This window comes from Falco punctatus, assembly GCF_963210335.1.
Source record: "Falco punctatus genome assembly, chromosome: 6".
In the NCBI taxonomy this organism is placed as follows: Eukaryota; Metazoa; Chordata; class Aves; order Falconiformes; family Falconidae; genus Falco; species Falco punctatus.
In genome coordinates this window covers 65,614,784-65,632,433 of record NC_137585.1, presented here as the reverse complement: position 1 = coordinate 65,632,433, position 17,650 = coordinate 65,614,784, and the positions used below count along the sequence as shown (strand labels likewise).

Sequence of the window (17,650 nt, the reverse complement as noted above, 5' to 3'; positions counted from 1 at the left end):
TCCTTTTACCAAGGGGAGAAATTGTCATCTCTTCTGAAAACACTGAATGGGAGAAAAATGCTCAAGTTAAGAAAACTTGTTCTGATTAATTCATCTCTTGACAGAGAATGGAGTTAATGTAGCTTGGATTTTATATTGATTTAGAGTCCACTATAGACTCATGGATCCATAAAACCACCTCTTATTGTTAATCTGATCTTGAGACACTTCAGATGTGGTACTCTGAGAAATTTCAATACCTGTATTGACATCACAAAATGTGAAAGTCCAGATTAGTTTCCCTGCAGGTGTCTACGTATCTGCTAAGTGTCTAAACTCCTGGTATAGCTAAAGGGAATGTAATGAAAAGTCAATGGGTTCTAGAACTCAGTTAATTTGCCCAAATTAATGTGTCTATTGCCATTTAAGGTTCTCTTGCAGATCCCACTTGGCTCATACCTGCATTTTCAGTAGGGCTTGTGTCTCCTACAGGGCCTGTGTCATGTTAGCTCAAGCTATGTAGAAGTCTCAAATGCTCTAGGGTGTCTCCCTGTCTGAAAGCAGAGATATCTGTGTTGCTGAGATTATCAGCTCACCCTGAAGTACTTATCCAGGGTGGCACCCAGTCAGTACTTATCCAGACTGTCTAAATACAGTCTTGTGTCATTGTAGATTCCGAGAAATAACTTGCTTGTCCTGTAGCTGCTGGTTCACAAGGGTGTCATCTCCCAAAAATTCGATGTTACATTTGTCAGTCTAGTAGCAATGCCTTAGGCATTTCAAGAGGCCTTTAAGCTTCAGAAAGCTTAAACAGTTGGATTCTACTCTTAATGGCTGGTCAGCTAAATAGTTCTCTGGATACAATGTCTGTTGACTGCACCTATCAGGAAATTAAATACTTGGCTCACATACGGACACCTAAATATAGGTTATGCAATCTTAAATGGGATCCCACTCCTAGGAATCACTGATCAACCATTATAATTTTAAATGTTAAATTTGAGCATGCTGGTTACTGGAAAAAAAATCCTTTCCATTCCCTTTTCCAGCAAAGGTCTTGTTTCATACATGTTGATCTCAGTGAAGAATGTAGAATTTTAAGTATAATGACTGAAACAAATATTTATATAGACCATAGTTAATTTCTCAGCAACAGAACTGAATGTATATTGCACGTCAAGGGAATCTTGTAGCCAAAGCTTTACTGAAGCTCATTCCTGGTGATGGGAAACCAACTTCTGGTAGTAAACTATTTATGAAGGCTGCATGTTTGCAACTTATCTTAGCACAAAGCTCCTAAACAACAAATGAATAAATAAAGATATATTTGAAGGAGAAAATGTGCACTTCCTGTGGAATGCCAATTAGTATGGTTTTGCTCATCCATTTGTGATGAAAAGCCCCTTTGACTTTTGCAATATCCATTGTATTTAGATAGCTTGAAATTTTCAATTAAACTAGTGGTCTTGATCTCTCCTGAAACAGTGCCACTCATTTATAAAATATCCAATGCATCATTCTCAGATAGATATTTTCCCTCTTTTTACAATGTACACAGAAAATACTGAAGAAACTATTTTTTGGATCTATCAGTAATTCTACCCAGCCATGCATCAGCATCAAATGTCCCATTAGAAATGAAGCTGGCAGAGAAGCTAGTCAAAGTAAACTGTAAACTTGTAAATCAAAGCCATAATTTTGAATTCAGGTCAGGACATGGTGCTGGAAGCATTTACTAGCTTGGATATATATGTACCCCTTGCTAGATAACAGAGGGCAAACAACAATACTCTGCTACTGCACCATTCAGAAATTTTGATCTTGAGACAATATTGCCTCTCATGACAGATTAGGTAGGATCTGCAACTTGACATAAATTTTCTGGCATTAAGATGTTTGCTATCTAAAATTAGATCCTGAAAGCAACATTACTGTTCTGGGGACTCCTCTTAATCTATGTAATGATTTTGATCACAGACCATCACAGGGACCTTCACCAGATTGTCACTCAAGGAACAAGATATCTTTCTTTTAAAAAGCCTTTTTGAAAACAGATATTTAAAACTTAATAGCAGAAGCAAAACTGAAACCCTGTGAGAACAAAACATTTTGCTGCACATCCTTTCTCTTCTCTGCAGAAGATGAGAAGACAAAAGCATCCTGATCATGAAAAAAAAAAAAAATCATCAGAAAAAAGACTTGAATGGAATAGAATAGATTCTATTTGGGCTTGGACTGAAATAAGTAAAAGAGATTGAATTTGAAGGAAAATTGTGGTCTTAGAACAAATTAAGAAAGAGGACATTATTGGAAGAAGGATGCAAGTATCTTTCAAAGGGAGCTTTGTAACATTTGGAAGAATAAAATAATTGTTAAAAACTTAACTAAAATGAATTGAGATTCCAATCCTTTTGACGTTTGTCTGTCTCTAGCCTTGGTTACTGTGAAATTCCTTGACAACAGTAATAAAGCATTTACGCTGAGAGTCCTGACTTGTGCCCACCTGAAACACTCTGCTTCTATTGACTCAGAAAGCTTCGGGGGCAAAAATTGTGTGAAGCAATGAGCCTATTCAATATTAGACAAAGGGATAAAGCATACAAAACTGGAGACATATTTTCCTTTTGCCTATGAAATGTTTCAAGTGAAAACTGCTTCTTTCAACACTGCAGACCTTGTGGGAAATGACCTGTACACAGGATAAGTTGACAGGCACAGCAGGGGATTTCATTACACCTCAGAATTTGACTGGCACAACCAGCTCTCTCTGGCTCTCTGTAACCCCTGGCAAGTGCTTGGAATTGAATCTGTAAATGTTAATCAATATTTCAGGCCTATTAAATAAAGAAAGGCATTGTGGAAATCAAAGCACTAACAGCTAGCATGGTGCTATACAATGACTTCCAGGCCATCAAAAACCTGGTAGGGAGCAAAAGAGCAAATATTTTAATAAAACAATTACATCTACAATTTCAAACTTGCAGAAGAATGTTACATCTGCAACCCTATCACACTAACTTAATTTTCATTTCAAACAGGTCAGTGAACAGGAGCAACTCAATATAGATATTTAATGGGTCTTTAAGATGCTATCCTAAATCTTTGGGGAAAGCCCACCATGTGTTTAAAACATCCACAAGCACATCCATTTCTTCTCAAAGATGAAATGGGGAAGAGCTGTACCCAAGGGAGTTTCACCATTACTTTCAGGGATACTGGCACTGAGTGACATTCATGGGTGGGACTGATTTAACACAGAAGTAGACAGCCACACCATAAGTGGCTATGGTTGAGCTGGTCACCTGAGGCCCCCTTTGGAGAGAAATTAGAACTTCTGCAGTGCATTTTATTTCATGCTAAAGCCAACATCTAATATAGGTCAAATGAATTGTACCTTAAAGCCCTCTGATTTCTGATGTGACTACGAAGAGAGCCACAGGTAGCCAAAACAACTGAGCAATAGACATCCAAAGTCATATGACGTGAATCCCTATGTTCCCATATATCTAGTAGTGTGTGGACACAAAGCAGACTGCAAAAGGCAAGTGAACCTGTTCTACCCTCAGGGAAGCGTGTAAAACGGTAACATAACAAAAAAGTTAAATATTTTCAGGATTTTGAAGTGTTTCCCTGTTATGAAGTTTGAAATGCATCTATAGGAGTATATATATCTGTATCAAACACCGAATGAAAAATTATATCTAATTTTTTTCTTCCCTCCACAAACCAAAAATACAGCTTTCCAGCCACAAAGTGGTAACTTAGGGCAGTATGAAGTAGTAGCTTTTAGTTTCTTTAGAGTCCCAGTACCTGTGGGAGCTGTATGCCGATGTGAATGAGACTAGAAACTGCTTGTGAACTTAGTAATATTACCCTGCCTCTGGCAGAGGAAGCAGCCTCCAGTTTGCTTCCTTTGCCTTCAACAATTTAGGGAGAAACAGGTACTGTGACCAAATACCAAGGAAAAGTATAACTCATTGAAGTCTGCCAGTTGCTATTGAACAAACTGTCTCCTGCTAAAGTAAATTTCCATTTCTCAGCAAGGTGACCACAATGAAGTGTTGAAAACAAGTAGGGAAAGTTTCAAATTCTTTCAAGTTTAGCTTAAAAAAAATTGTGGCATTGGCAATTTTAAGACAGTGACACGTCCATCCTGTTCTGACCGGTGAAGACAAGAGAAGGTTAACATTTCTTTATTGCTATTGTATTGAAAGGAAATATGAAAAGGAAAGACAACTGCTACTCACATATTTTGATGTATGAGAAGAAAAGTAAAGAAACTGGTGACCACCCGACATCTTGTGTATCTGCTGAATATAAATGCTATGCTGTCTCTGGTGTCTTTATAATGAACTTGATAAGAATTTCCTTGGTTAACTACACAGACCTAAAATCCTCATATGAAGGTCCTATTTATCAAAAACCAGATTTATAAAATTGAATTGTGTTCTGTTCCTGGGGGTGGTGGAACTAGCTGTTTTGGTGAATGAGTTTTGTTGACGTTTTGGGAAGGTGAAGAAGAAAAGACTTACTCAGAAAGGAAGTGTATCTTTATCCCTCAAAGATGTTCTATGTGCCAGAGGTTTTGGGCCACCTCAGAATTTGATTCTCCAGGAAACAGAGCCAAGACCATTAATGAGGTCACATGCTGATCACAACACAGAGCTCACAAGCTGTTGCACTGGATGCCTGGTCCAGTAACCCCCCCTGAAATACCATTTGTCCCAAGCCCTGTGTGATAGTACTAGTCTGTCTTTGTAGGAATATTGTAGGTGCTGAAGCTGTGGCAAGCTACGGATTCTCACAAGGATGGGCACATTATGGCAGATCCCTGGAGGGTGGAGGAGGTTAGTGCACACAGGAGACCTTCAGACCTCCTGCCTCTGAGCCTACACACAGCCAAAGGGACAGAAGGAGGTGGACCACCACACGCCTCCCTGTTATAGCTTCAGCCTCCAACACTCTTGGTGAAACTTAAGTTCTAATAATTTTTCTTTCATTTAATTTTCATGTTCCCTCTCCCTTGTTAAAAAAAAGCACCTGTTATTTACAGCTCTCATCAGCCAGCTCCCGATCTAATGAGACTGCAGAAAGTTTGCCTGCAAACTCCCACTCCTTCTGTCAGCTTGATTGTCTGGGGATGCCTTGTGATGATATTCATGCTCTATCACTACCTCCTGCTTCCTCACCTTCTTTCCCCTCTCCTTGGCTGAGGCATGTGTTTGCCTGTCATCTTCCCTCATGTCATTTCTGCTGGGTTGTGTAAGATACAAAAAGGTAGAAAAGTGCATTTAATTTGCTAGTGTTATAACACAGGCCTTCCCTCATCATATTTCAACTACCCCCACTGTAATGTGAGGATGTGTCATATCCTCACAATGACAGAGCAAGTTTTCCCTGTGGCACTCTGGTTTTCCTTTCTCTTTGGGTCTGGATGAAAGACATGAAGACTGGAAAAGGTAGCTTTAATCTCCAGCCAACGCAAAAAGGTTTTGGGGCTGTGCAGAGTAGATCATGCAGGTTAGAGTATTCAGTGAATAGTCCTGAGTCACTGAAGGTGCCTTGTGTGAAGCTGCTTTAGGGGAATGAACACAAAAGGTTCTCTAAGGAAAGCTGTTGATGAAAGCACCACGGGAATGTTACTGGAAAGCTAGCTCAATGAAAGGTGACTAATGCAACGATAAGTGCGTAAGCTGAAATGCAGCAAGTCATGGACATTGGGGACCAGGCTAGAAACCTGGGGATGATGCCTATGAGCTATTAGAGACTGACATCCTGTGCATGGAGTCCAGAGCTTACATGATGAAGAAAGCTATGATGAAGATCTTACAGGCATCCCTGAAACCCACAAAAACCTTGACAAATGCATTGATACACTGTTCCACGTGGTCTTTAGAAAGATTTGCAAGGTGAATGCAAGCACCATTACAAATGAGAGGAGCCACCAATGGTGTCAGGGATCTGAGATACCTGAGGTGAACATTTTTAGAGGAGACTGAATAAATAATTGGCAGTGTTGGCACTGAGGTGATCAGGCTCAAAGAACCAACTAAGCCATGAGAATAATAAATAACTGATGTTACTAACCCAACAAATGCTGTTGCAACACAACGAAACTGTTCCCTCGGCATGCTGCACACAGCAGTGAGGTCCCTCTACAAATCAGTCCAAGACCTGATTGCTCAGTTCTCCTTACCTGCCTAGCGTTCCTGCTCCTGCTTCTCTCCACTTATCTCTCTAGGCCTTCTTGCTGGTCCCAAGCTTGCCTTCAGCCTAGTGCTTGATCTGATTTAAGATACTGGCAACAAAATCTTTCTTCTCTCTCTTCCTTTTGCAGTCTACTGCAAAACTGAGAACGTGCAGTCAGTACTTTTATTTCTTTTAAGATGCAAGTTCACAAACCTCTATTTTGAGATGCTTGGGAAGGTCTGACATAGTCTGAGTATTCCTACAGAAGCAGAATTGTCTGGCCGAGTGATGTGGAAGTACCAAGTCTAAGGAATATGAGCTTCACAACAGCCTGGATGGAGCACCATTCTTCACAGAGCATAGGTTTTACCATGCTTGGATCATTTGTCTTCAAGTAGGTGGAAAGATAAGAAGGCTTGTAAAGTGGCTGAGGAGGCATATAGTGCAGAAATACAGTGAAATCCAGTGGGATAAGCTGTGCCTGAGTATCTGCATCCCTCCTCAGTTTCAGTTGTGCACAATATTCTTCTCTTCATGATCCAAACTGTTGAAAGAGGAACTTTGTAAAATAGGTATGGGATGGCAGTGGTGTACGAATCATTGATTGTAAGATTGAAACATGCCTGCAGCACTGAACTGGAGATCTGCTTTTACAAGCATTTGGGTTTAAATTCTGATTCATTCATATCAAAAAGGAATAAGATCCCCAAGGTCAGAGTAACAGCTAAGTGACACTGAGATGAGTTTTGGTGAAGAACAGGTTTCTGTGAAGGCTTGCACTATGCTAGGCAGGCCTGAAAATTCTGGTCTCATTTTTGTAGCTGTAAAATATTTATACAATGCCATGTTTGTGGAGAAGAAGGTCTACTGCTGTGTCCAGTCCTGATTTCACCATAAACTCTGTTTGATCTTCATATGGATCTTTTTACAAAGTGAATGTTAGCTGTCTAACAGGGTGACTGCATGAAAGGCTTTTTCTATATTTAGAATATATAAAACTTTCTGCTGTTTGCAGAAGGATGGTGCATAATGCTGCAGGTTGGAAGGAATTGAGAGGCAAATTAAACAGCACAATATGTGTTCCAGCAAGGAATGTGGAGAGCTGGTGCAAGCCCCAACAGCTATCTGAGCTTTTTGCAAAGCAGAATCAGTTTCACATATGACACATTCTGAGAATATTCCCAAGGATTTAGTAGTCAGATTTGTCTTGACTTCATTCTGCATTAGCATATGCGAGCCAAAAGGATAGTTCTTTTTGTATTGTATATATATAGTGTAATTTGGCTTAGCTGATTGATTTTTTTTATGGCTCATCCTCATAGTTCTCAAACAGACCAAAGCAAAAAAAAAAAAAAAAAAAAAAAACCACAAAAAAATCTTTCTACACCTTTTTAGGAATCTGAATCCTAACATTTGCAAATCAACTAAATCACATGTCAGTGACCAAAGTCAGCAGGAAAATGAATCAATTAATTGATACTCAGTTTTCTGTTAATCTCAAGTAATTGATACTGTTTCCTGTTCCTAGGCTCTCCAAATAACATCGCTGGTAGTTCTGTTCATGGTTGTCCCTAGGCTTTTCTTTGTTATTTGGCTTAATCTTTGACAAATCATGGTAAAAGTGGTAATTCAGGGCAGGGCCCCACCTATTGACACACACTGAAGGGCAATGAGGTTTAAAATTAGTGTTAAGTAGCTAATAATAAGATACTCCCTCATCTGTACTTTCATACAAATATAAGGCAGAGTAATGACCACAGAATACAATGATACTGCTGCAAAAGATCCGTTTTAAAAATAATATCAGAAATATGGGAGTCAGAATATTTACATGTAATCCACTTTAAAATGTTGAATATTGGGATTGGGACAAGGAGTTTACAGATTAAAGCAAGTTATTAAGAAGTTATTTCATCATTATAGGCATAAGCTTCCTTTCTTTAGGAAGACAGATTTTTTAATTATTTTTTCTTCCGAAGACTGCAGAGTGAAACTCTTATACTGACACCAACTGTCAAACTTATCATGTCTCAATTATATTAACACCTGTTTTTGAAGTTTCTAACATGTAAAATGCAATTTACTATAAAAGGTTTCAACACTTACTGGAAGGAATTCAAGAGTAGAGAAATGCTGCATTTCAGCATGTGCTTTGGAGAGTTCAGGAGGTTTCTTTGTTGCTGCTTAGAGAAATCTTGTATGCTGGAGAAACTGGTAGCATATTCTTCAAGTCTAATAATAGAAAAAGAGGAGGGGAAAATATCACTGTTCATCTGAGAGGTTTGGAAATGTTTACGTGTAATGTGGATGCTGATCTGAGAGATCAGCAAAGCAGGTCTGTTAGCACAAAACCAGCCTCCACTAAAATTTAGTAACAGACCTTGTTTACGTGTGATTCACATTCAATGTTACTGTATGAACTCTGATTCCCCTCTTCTTTTTTCATCCCCCAAAACCCCAAAAAAGTGTGCTGAAATGAAAAGGAGAAACATTTTTGCAAAGCCTGCACATGATGGGGAAAATATAATTGAGGTTTTTTTTTCCTGATTTTGGAAGTTATACACTTGTGAGTAAGTTCACATCACTGTGGCTGGAGCTAATATGTAAGGTCTTGTAAACACACAAAACTTCAGTTTTTCAACTATGATGTTACAACATTGCTGAACATCATAGTTGAAATGATAACACTCATGATATAGTTATTTGGGTACAGCTGATTCATCTTTGCAAATAAGAAAAAGCTTTATGCGTGTTTTAGTTTCATACCAGTATAACTAATAACAAACAGAGTCATAACAGTATCATCATAAACTTGGTTTCTGATTTACATGTTTTAATAAAGAGGTAGACCCCTATCTGAAATAAGCTTCGGACAACAAAATCAATATTTATAATAGGTCATAAATCGTTCCTTAGGTAATTGATAGGAAACTTTTCAAGATTTCTTTTCTTTACCTGCATTGTATTTCAAAGGTCTAAATTACCCTGCATGAATATGCTCCTCCATCTGCAGCTGCCACTCATTTTCTCTTAGGCAAAATCTTTGTGTTCTTCCATTTCTAGATGGTTAGTCTTATATTTGACAGGGATATCTGGTTTTCAGGGAGTTGGAAATGCTTAGTATTATAATGACTCCTTTCAGATTCACTCCAAGTTGGACACTTAAAATTCCACAAAGGTATTCAAATCCCAGAGTAATTTTTGGGATTTTAGCAATACGCTTTCAACAACAAATTGCACCAATCTGGTTTTACAGAGCCTTCTTCCAATAGTTTCTACCTGGAAGTCATGATTCTGCAATTGAAATTAAAGCTCTTTGAAAGCTATTCCTCTCCTCCTTAGGTACAAATGAGCTATTTATTTAAGACTGAAGAAGTGTTTTCCTACTCAGCTATAATTTTTTTATAGTTAAGTTATAAATAACTATTGTAACAAAGCCTTAGGCTTCTGAGCTCCAGATAAGGCTGAATGCACTTTCTGAGAAACAGAACATCTTTGGACAAAATGCCTAGAACGGTGAACAACAAAGATGAGTGGATTATGTAATCTGGACACAACAAGCTTCTTCCCTCACTCCGTATTGCTGTCCATTGAATTCTGCATCATGCACAAAGAACAGCATGCATTCAAACAAAGCTCTAATGTGTCATCGTCATTACCTTGTGCTGCATTATTTACTACTGCTATGTAAGATTTCTATGGGGAAATTTTTTCAAAACAGAAAAATCTTGTTTTATTGTGAGTAAATGCAAAGTAATTTTTGTTTCCAAAGAACCAAGGCAATAAAAATAAGAGACTAACATTTTCCGATCCAGTTATGTCCACTTTTCCCCACTCATGCACCCTTTTCCACAGTTCTTCAAATGAGGAGATCAAGATTTAGACTGCTGAGCTGAGAAAGATGAAGTCTGCATTTATATAAAGCCATGATTTTACTCTCCTAAAGAAACGGCCAGTTCTTTACAAATATTGGATAACCTTGAGCTCTCAATCCTGTGTTCCAGGGACATGAAGTAATTTGTAGTGAAAAACAAACCCCCAACCCCCCATCTTTAAAAGTTGCCTTTGCTTGTAAATATCTTTCTGTGGCTTTGAAGAGTTTCTCTAAATAACAAATTCTGGCCATGTTTCCCTATGTTTGCCTCCATGTTCAGCAAATAACTGTGGATTTAGGCATTAAATAAAAGATAGGCCATCTCTGAAGTTGTGTGAGTACCCTGGCTGGTAGAAAGAAGCATGAAACATTATTTATTACTTTTGAAATCAGTAGAAATGGATAAATTCTTTTGCCTTTGTTTTCACTGAGCCTTGACACAAGAAGTTTTAGATAATCAGTGAGCAAAACATTTGCAAGAGCTTTTGCAATCTACTGACATAACTTAGGGAATGCAATAGATACATCATTATGAGTAGGCAATGAATAGGAAAGGCAGGAATTAATGTCATTTTGGATAGAGATTTTCCCTGTTCTGATCACTCCTAGCTTTGTTGCCTCTCCTCCTAATCTGGATTGCAGTGGTATTTTAGTTGGAAAACACTCATTTCCCTCATTACAGTGGCTGAATTTGGTCATCCAGGAAAATTTCAATAGAAAATGTGTAGTAAATTGAGAGGCATTTGGTTCTGGACAGCAGATATGATAAGCAGGAGTTGTAAGCAGCTAAATTCCAGATTTCATTAATTTCATTAATTTCATTGAAGGGGATTTTATCCTTTTGTTTAGATATGCAACACATAGTCTGTACAGAAAACTAGTAATCTATAAAGATTATGACTATGGAGAATGGAAGTACAATGGATACTGCTAATAACAGGTGTAATGGACCTTGTCATCCCCCAAAGTGTCTGCAACATATGATTGACTTGTATTTAGTTCAGGAAGATGGACAGGACATGGATCATTTAGAAGCATGGTCAGAGTTGAGCTCCTGCTACCAGTAGGGTTTTCTGGGATGTGATCGAGACACAGTCTCTAGGAGGGAAAGAAAGATCTGACTGGTATGTACTTTTAGTTCAAATGGTCACTAACTTCAGCTTTACCTTTCCGTGCTTTGGGGATGTATTTACATTGGCTGCTGAGCTCTGTATTGTCCCATGTTTGCTGAACCTGAACAAGCTCTTCAGCCTATAATCACACCTGTCTTGCTATGATAATACTGTCATATATGTGCTTTGCTAAAGGCCCTAGTCTTGAGCAATTTGGTCTCTGGCTTGTCTTTTTCCCAGCTGGGATCTTTGTTTGTAGGGCATCTATAGTAGTGTTTTCTAGGCTTTTTTGCCAGGGAAATAAAAGACAGAATTCTGACAGCACTTGCTCAAAACACTGTGCAGACGTTAATTAACAAGCAAGAGACGATGAACAAGTGGTGAAAAGTTTCGACGCTTCTTTCTTGCCTTGAAAACCTGAGCAGAATGGCCCATGCTTCTATGGACTAGCCAACTATAAATGCCAGCCGGGAACAGCATGACAGTATTCAGACTCAAAGTCTGCAGTCAAACTGTCAGTGGCATCTAATTAGAGGAGCTCTAGATCAAGAATAAAATGTGTTTGACTCTTTATAAATATGATGTGTAAAAATGTTACATAATGACATGCTGCTGCTCTACATCCCCCTTAATGTTTTGACAAGGGGCGTCAAGTGGTGAAAAGCTGCAAAGTGCCAAAGTATTTCAACAACTGCGTGCTAACGGCTGAATTCTCCATTTCAATATCTTTAAGTACCAAGGTCCAGAAACAGGCCAGGCTCTGGGGCTATGTGAATGTTGTTCAGTTTAATGAGCTGTTAGATTCTTTTTTTTTTTTTTTTTTTTTTTTTTTTTTTATAACAGAAATTGGAATATGTATAACATGTTAACGAGTGGAATGCTGGAAGAGAAAGTGGTCTCTTGACAGAGACAGTTGAAATCTGTCTGCAGAAGACCCAAGTCCAGAGCTATTCTGCAGGACACCCTTTGTATTCTTAGGCATGTTGTTTAAACCAAAATTCCTACTGTTGGCTATTAAAGGTGTGCATCACACTTTGTGGGTGCTTGACATGGGATTTGTGGGTCATCTGCTTTGAAGAAATCAAAGAACTCACAAGCAAAATTGATCATCAGGCTCATTCCTTCAAGAAAACAATAAAATTATGGAAAGAGGTGCACTTGCTAGTGGGCCTGGTTTTATTCCCAGGAAAAATTAAACCTTGCATAACTCACTGGTAAACGGGAGTCTCAATCTACCTCCATGAATTTTAGGCACAATAAGAGTTAGAATGATAATTTCCTTATTCTCTACTGGTAGATGAAACAGAGAGGTACTCAGCTAAAATCAGTTCTGCAAAGGTCTTGCTTCTTCCCAAATCAAATCTAAAATTATTAGGCTGTTGACTGATTATTTAGATCAAATCTAAAATTATTAGGCTGTTGACTTGGGTACCAGAGTTATGTAACTAAAATAAGTGGGGTAAAACCAGGTCAACCATTGTCTCCCGTTCTTCTCTAAAATGGGAATAATACAATCTCTTTGTCTAACAGAAGTATTATTGAATACTATATTGAATAATTTTTGTGAAACCCATGGATATTACAAAAGACAAGCAGTGTGGAAACGCTGGGAAGAAATCAATCGTTCTGCACTCAGAGCAAAGTCTGAATATTGTACAGTAGGTAAAGCTTGAGAACACTAAATAAAATAAAAACCCAAAGTATTGCCTTGCTGTTCATTAATAGTGGACTGTCCAGCCTGTTTACTAAATGAGGCTGGGACCACATAGAAAAGTAATATGCAGTCATGTAGTTAAAACAAAAGAAACAGGAGGGGCAAGGATATGGGGTTTTTTCCCTAAGGTTTAAAGGATTTGCTTTTTAAGCATGAATTTAGTTAAAAGATTTTTTTGTACAAATATTCATATATGCAATATATAAAATTACTTTTCCTATGATTATATTTATTCAGCATGAAATACTTTCTGGTGATTTTCCTGAAAATATAACTGATGCAAAAATATTAATACATTAGTTAGATATTAAAAAGGCATATCCACCCTGATCCACCTGCAGGTGGCTATGTATATGGAATATAAATGCCAGGTAATGTAGTACAAAAGTCCAGAATGACTAAGTAAAATTACCTAACTGTTACAAACAGGTCTCCACAGCTATAAAGCAAGGATCTGAATCTTATCTCATTTACACAAGTTTTATGCTTAGGGAGCTCCTAATTTACACAGATGTCAGAGAAAAGAGAATCAGCCCAATTATAGTCTGAATTTATTGTGCTATCACATTAGCCAATTTAACTATTTCATGATGACCACATCATTAACATCTTTTCAGGACAGCAATAACTGAGTCATTTTTATTGCTGTAATTAATATTGATGGCAATGAAACAAGCAATATAGGTACTTGACTCATATATATTGCAGATAAGTATTGCAAATATAAGTAACGTCCTGATCATTTTTTCTTGTTATTGTTAGCTATACAAGCTCATACTTGTCATAGTTATTTCAGGTAATTCCATATAATTTATGCTGAAATATAAACAAAAAATCCCCAAACATATCCTCAAAATAAATTTCAGCCATAACACAAAAATCTTTCATGAGTCACTGACAAGTAACCCTGTCATCTGTCTTAGACAAAATATCTAGCTATTAGAGATCCAGTGTTCCCAAAGGAATCTTATGATAGAATAATAGAAATAGAAAGAAGGAAAAATATCCCAACATTCAGTTTGGGATAATCCCTGAAGAAAAAAAAAATCCTTTACCTGTAAAATATTATCTAGCAGAAGAATGGAGTAAATTAAGGACATGGCTTTTTATTACTCTAAAAATAAAGGAAGTTGGGAGAAGATTTTAGCGGTGATAATTTACTTTTATAACATATATCATAGATCATCCGTACCTTACTTCTTTTGTCTCTCACAGAAAAGAGAGAGACCTTTTAGGATATACTTTAAAGCTTATTATTTCTCTCACAAATTCAAAGCCTATTTGCAGTTACATGATTTAAAAGATGATAGGAAAAAACATGATTTAGAGATGAAAAGATATTTTTTTCCAGTAGATTGCCATGCCAGTTTCCATGGCCTTACAGAATTGCCCAATAGAGTCTATAAGGGAAGACAATACTTTATCCAAGTCAGAATTAGATAGCCCAAACGCCTACTTGCCAACACATGTATGCATTCATAAACATATGGAAATTGTCAATTTATGACCAGTTCAAACTACTTCCCATTCAGCTCCATTAGTTCCTGCCCTTAATATGACACTCCTTTCTTTCAGTCTAAGAGCTTCCTTCAGTTTCCAGTAATGGTACGTAAGAAACTGCGCCGGTGAGACCCACCATCGCCACAGCAGGTGTGTTGTCTCAATATTGCTATGGCAGGAAGCTCATGCCATCACCACAGTGAATGATCTATCTATACATTGTTAAGGCAGGAAGATAACACCACTGCCACAGAAAAGATTTATCTATACATTGTTTAAAGGAGGAAAGTGACTGACGCCATGGAGCAATGGGGGAGGCTGATTCTGCAAAACTTAATCAAACCCCTGTGCATGCACCCAGTCCTGGGATCAGGGGGATCAAGGTGCCTGGAGGCCCCTGAGGAATGTTGGGCATGTAACCATTGCTGGGTGGAAGGTGTGGTTAAGCACAACAGCTTGTAACAACTCTATAAAAGATGGGACCAACTAACATCGGACAGAACGTTCCCCCACCGGACTTGGAAACGAATCGAACTGTTGGGACGCTGCAGCTCTGGGCTGCGTATCTCTGGTAGCTATCGCTCTGAACTCTTTCCTTTCTTTCCTTCTTTCTTTCCTTCCTTTCTCTCTTTATCTCTCACTCTCTCTCCCTTTGCATTCACAGGTTTATTGTTGGGCAAATAAAGTTCCTTGGCTCTTGACTCCGTTTTGAGCCTTAATTCTGTTCCCGAGAATACAAACAGAACCATGCTCCAGTCTCAGACCGGCATGCAACATGGTAACAGGCAGATGCTTGTCATGTGAAAACATTGTAAAAGATTTCAGAGAGTACGTTTTAAAAATAGTAAAAATATGGGCCAGATACTCACCTGGTGAATTTGGGCATGGCTATAAAGCAAGTCAGCTTGTTACATCATTTTATATCAGTGAAGGCGTAGAAACTAAAATCTAGTTTTTGCAAGAGGCTCTGGAAAGAGAAAGATCTTTTTAACCATAGAGGGCTAATGCCTAATTTGATGACACAGAGGAATCAAATTTTGCTAGTGAGATAGCTCTCCCATAAATCCTGGAACTACTTATAAGACATAGTTTCCTTGTATATGTGTATTTCCCTTTCATATACACTGTCAACTGGTTATTTTAAAGTCAAAATACAAGTAATTTTGAGAAGAAGATTTTCAAATCCCTTTGCAATCTCTGCTTTAGTTTGTTTTAAATAAGCACCAAGTATCAAAAATATTTGGAACCAGAATTCTCTAGCAAAAAAGCAGACATCAGTATCAATGATTTAATCATCGCTGAGCCATTAAACTGGAGTTTGGAGAGGGAAACAAATCTATCATCCCTATTTGTAGGAAAAATCCTGCATTGATGTCTTTTAAACTTTAAAAATATTTCTGCATTTTTCAGACTTTTCCTTTTACTACCTTGGACCAGCTTTTTGTAACAGAGAATTTATTCACATAATCCCCAGTGGAACAGAAACCATCTGAGTCTGTTTTAAAATGTGTTAGGGGTGTTGCAATTCCAGTCTAAGGTAAAAACTTTCCCCTCTTCTGGAATGAATGAGACGTGTTGCTCTCAGATGATCTATGCTCTCTGAAAATCTGTCCCTGCCTTTTTTTCTTTTCTTTTTTCCTCCTTTGCTTATTGGCTTTGTTATCTTTTTCAGTCCTATAATGGTGAGGCAAGTGAAACTGGTGGGGGAAGAACCAGGCACAGCAAGGTCAATTACCAGGCCAATGACAAAATCAGTATTAAAACTCTTAAGCTAAACTGGGAGAAAGTAGACATTTTCCAGAAAGATGATTAAAAGTGATAAAAAATCTGCATCAAAAAAGGCTAAAAAAAATTAATCAGTTTTAGATGCCAAGTTTCAGAGTTCACATATTTTTTGGCTAAGATTATGCTTACCATTTACTTTACTTCCAATCTACCAGACTGTCTCCCCAAGTGGTTCAGAATGGCATAACGCTTTAAAATGTACATAATGTTTTATCTTTATATGATTTAAATAAAATTATTACCATTACAAATGATCCAACTGCTATAACAGGGGTTTATGTTTGTCATAAATTTTTAACATGTAAGAAAAATGAATCAAAATATATCTCCCCTATGGTCATTAAATAATAACTCTACATTGCCTATTACACTTAGGTATCCTATTTTAAAACCTTGTGAAGAAAAGAGATGTAATTAGGTTGATGGATATTTTTGATAGGGGAATAGTAATGTCTTTTTCAATGATAATGCAAGAGGATGGAATTCCATCTAGTCATTCTGCTGACTTTTATTACTGAGGCATTGCACAAACGCAGTTTGGGGAAATGATCTGAAGGAAACTCAGCTGAACATTTGGAGAAAGAAGAGTGATAAATGTGGTGACAAGAAGTAAAGACATGCTGATGCCTCAAATGCTTTCCCATTCTGAGGTGAAGAGAAATATAAACGGAGCCTGGAAATTAAGTGGTGGAGGGGTATACACGTTCTCTCCACTCACTAACAACACTGAAGACCTGTTTATGAGCCAATTTTAAGAAATCTGATTTGAGGGCAGTGTGAGTTTCACTACTGTCTCACTGTCCTTTAAGATCTATAGAAGAAACTGGAACAAGGTGGGATTCATTTATTCTAATGTTGAAACCTAAATGTTTCAGTGGGTTGGATGGCCACACTTCATTAAATCTCTTTGAAGATGATTTTAATTTCCATGGCTCTCAAATATCCCACTTGGAAAATACTCACCTGTTGACAGTAGGATAACTTTGTGATGGCTTCTACAGTGTCCAGATGTAGGGATGTGGGGCCTCACCTGAAAATGCAGCGTGACTTGTGGTGTTTGCAGGGTTGGATAAAGTGAGGTATGCACAGTGGCACTGTCCTCGGAGGTTGTGAACTTTCCAAGATATTTGGGATGGAACCCATTTTTCACCCTCATCTGACAGATGTCAAAGGAATTCATAAATTCATAGAATCAGAATCACAGAAGGGTTTAATTTAGAAGGGGCATTTAAAGATCATCTAGTCCAACCCCCTTGCCATGAACAGGGACATTTTTCACAAAGCTCAGCCTGATCTTAACCAATGATGGGACAACCACAGCTTCTCTGAGCAATTTGTCCCATTGTCTCACTACACTTGTCATAAAATATGTTCTCCTTATATTTAATCTAAATCTATCCTGTTTCAGTTCAAAACCATTTCCCCTTGTCCTGTCACCACAGCCTTGGTATAAAGTCTTTGTCTTTCTTGTTAGCCCCTTCTAATTATTGAAAAGCC

The 17,650-nt window shown here is 37.9% G+C and overlaps 1 protein-coding gene across 1 annotated transcript in view; it reads right to left on the bottom strand.

Moving 5' to 3' along the window:
* The window catches only part of LOC308065748 (uncharacterized protein), a 172,084-nt gene that overhangs the window by 16,305 nt on the left and 138,129 nt on the right, over positions 1–17,650 (bottom strand). The window contains exon 4 of the mRNA XM_080392053.1: positions 1–17,650. This exon is cut by the window's left edge and continues 16,305 nt beyond it; it is cut by the window's right edge and continues 13,783 nt beyond it. The gene's annotated coding sequence lies outside the window, so the exon portion shown is untranslated.